This window comes from Macadamia integrifolia, unplaced genomic scaffold, assembly GCF_013358625.1.
Source record: "Macadamia integrifolia cultivar HAES 741 unplaced genomic scaffold, SCU_Mint_v3 scaffold823, whole genome shotgun sequence".
NCBI lineage: Eukaryota > Viridiplantae > Streptophyta > Magnoliopsida > Proteales > Proteaceae > Macadamia > Macadamia integrifolia.
The window spans coordinates 173,511-176,521 of record NW_024870550.1 but is presented as its reverse complement, the minus strand read 5'-3'; the positions used below and the strand labels follow the sequence as shown (position 1 = coordinate 176,521).

General features: G+C 39.3%; 1 long non-coding RNA gene across 1 annotated transcript; it reads right to left on the bottom strand.

The window, feature by feature from the left end:
* Positions 1 to 803: 803 nt before the first annotated feature.
* Positions 804 to 2,445, bottom strand: LOC122070107. Its single transcript, XR_006137671.1, has 2 exons — positions 2,356 to 2,445; positions 804 to 1,055 (listed from the first exon to the last, which is right to left on the bottom strand). It is a non-coding gene; the product is annotated as an uncharacterized LOC122070107 (long non-coding RNA).
* Positions 2,446 to 3,011: the final 566 nt, after the last annotated feature.

Below are 3,011 nucleotides of genomic sequence, written 5' to 3'. Positions count from 1 at the left end.
GCTTATTTTTGGTGGTCGATGTCTTGATAGCTTGCTGTCCCATGGTTGGTCTCGCACAGGTGGTTGCCCTCGGATATGCCCAAGGCCTTTCAGTATTTATGATGTGTGCTGTAAATCAAGTGTTGGGAGTTGGGTCACTTACCATCTGGGATCAAAAGGTATGAATCCCCTCCAGTTAGATAGGCACGCGATGCACGAACATGTGGGGTCATCTCTACCCCTTTGAAAATGCACAGTCGCAAGCCAAAACCCAATTGTACTTTTGATCTTTGATCCGAGGCCAGTCACAACAAATTTCAAATTAGACTAGATTAGGGCACGGGTGTAATATGGAAAATCATTGCAATGAATGACTCTCTTTCTTCATTCATTTGTTCTCTCTCTCCCACAGCTATATTCTAACCAAGCAAGGTTGGGGTGGGAAAGTCCAACTTTCCTATAACTTTACTTTCCCTGACTTTAACCCTATGAACTTATGGGACCCAGTAGTCAGACATTTCCACCCCAAACTCCCCTCCAAACAAATGGCACCTATATTAAGCATAGAAGATCATTAAAGAGTTGGGGCTAACCAGCAAAAAAATTGATACATGTCCTAATGATTGCATATTGTACTAGAATGAGACATCAAATATTGAGTCATGTCGCAAATGTGGTACTTCAAGGTATGAAGTAAATGAAGCAACATGTCACACCCCGCTTTTCCAAGCCAATTTATGCGGCATTGGATATCTTACTGTACCAGTCACCCTAAACTACTAGGATTTGATGTAGAGATGAACTTACACAAGTACAAAATCTTCTACTAAATCATAGTATGCATATAAAGGAAAATTTATATTTTACATAACCCATGGTGATCAAATCTAATGATAAATAATAATTATAAACCCAATTTGATTACAACTCACAATTACCATAATTAACTATACGTTACAAACACCATAATAAAATCTCAAAAGCAAAGAAAATCTCAGTCCTCCATATGATGTCACACAGACATAGCCTCACAACCTTTACTGAGTTTGGACTCACTCCAGCTCAGGTTCCACCATCTGAAAACATAAGTCCACGAGGGGTGAGTTTCATGAGCACAGTGAAGGGTGAGCATGCAAGCACACACAACATCATGATGCAATGCATGCTCACATTAATATCCACAGATGCACAACCACATAATCCATTATATTTATAATTATCCATTCTAATTACTAAGTCTCAATATGTGGGTATAAGTGCTGTAAGCAACGTAGGTGGTATCTCCTTCCCTATACGTCAGGCCACAGAGCTACAAGCTAGTTGCAAGTAGAAGTCATTCAGTCCTGGAAAGAACTCGGTCCCCCCAGCTAACCCCTAAATAGTAACCCCTGACATCCATAGGCAACATAACCCATAAGGGATAGGGTATACTCAGCCAAAATAGGGGCTAGTCAACCTTAAAAATACCCAACCTTCTGGTTGGATGGGCAACAACTAGTGGGTCATTTCTGTGGAATTTTATTTTCCCAAAATTGCTTTTGCTAGTCACTTTTTGTTTATGTTGTGCCCAAGGCCAAAAGTCATTATCCCCAACAACATAGAAAGTTTTTTCTTATGCCTCTAGGGTCAATAAACACATCACTAATCATTCCAATTCCTTAAGCTAACTTCAGCCTATCCAATTCCATGAAATTCTATAATTTTTAGTAACTGGGAATTGCTGAACTGAGAGTTGAGCCCCTCCCTTCACCATTCCATCTTAACTAAGGCTAGATAGACATGATTAAATAAATATTGTTCACATACCAGCTCTGATTAAGCTCACACAACCAACTAATTTAGGGATTCATATTTTAAGAAAGGGAATTGCACTAATTTAACCCCAAATTGAGAACATACATATCCAATTCATCCAATTGGGATTATCCCATCTAATGCATCACTCATATGAAGCTGAAAATTTATATGAAACATGGTAGTACCATGCATCAATTCCAATTGAGCTCAAGAGGGATAATTTATACTTTACAGGGAAGGAATTGGGCAATTTCTTCCCAATTCAGTCAAGAAATTATAGCAGTAGTACATGCATGCCATGAATCATGAAATTATCTGCATATATACTCCATTCCCAGCCTCAATTACATGGAAATACAATTGTATGGAAAAAGCCCTAAGATCCAGGGTTTCTAGAGATCGATTGACATCAAATTGAAGCCCTAAACCCTAACCTAAATTAGGAATTCTTCTATTGGGTGCTGATTCTACATACATGGACTCAATTCCAGCCCCTAATTTACTAAAATTCCTAATCCTAGCATGCTACTATGACATTATCAATAGATTACACAAATTTTAGAGGGTAGCAACACTTACCGTAGGTGTAGGCAGCCCCAAAATTGCAGCTCCAAGTACAGTTGCACTCTTTCTTCTTCTTGTTCTCCTTTCTTCCCCTCTGCTATCCACCAAATTATGCAGTGAAATAAGGTGAACAACAGCTGCTTCTCTTGTTTTATAATTCAGCCAAAGGGTAAGGCCTTGTTTGGCTAAACCACTCAAAAATCAATTCTTAAACTAATTCTAAAAACATGTAACTATTTAAATTTAAATCCCTGTTCATGGACCCCACCAAATACTGACCTATCAGGTTGGATTTAGTCAGCATTAGGACTTCTACATAGTGGGTAAGTGCGAGGCTCAAGGGTATAGGGATGTGGGCCCCACACAAGAAAAACACATTTTCTTGCATTCTGCTAGCCAAACCAACTGGTCGGTTGGCAGCTGGGTGACCTGCTGGTTTGCTCATTTCTGGTTCCTCTGTTGTCCTATCTCTTAGGCTTATGAGTCCACTAAATGTGGAACTTTGATCCCACATTTATTCTAGCTATTCTATGCTCCTTCCTTGGCCAAGGAATCAACTAAATTCTCTCTCCTACTACTGTACATATGGATCCACAGCAAGGCAATCTACTTTGTTTTGCCAACTAGGCTATAATACTGAGCTCAGCTACTTCTAGTTTAGAGTGTTACAG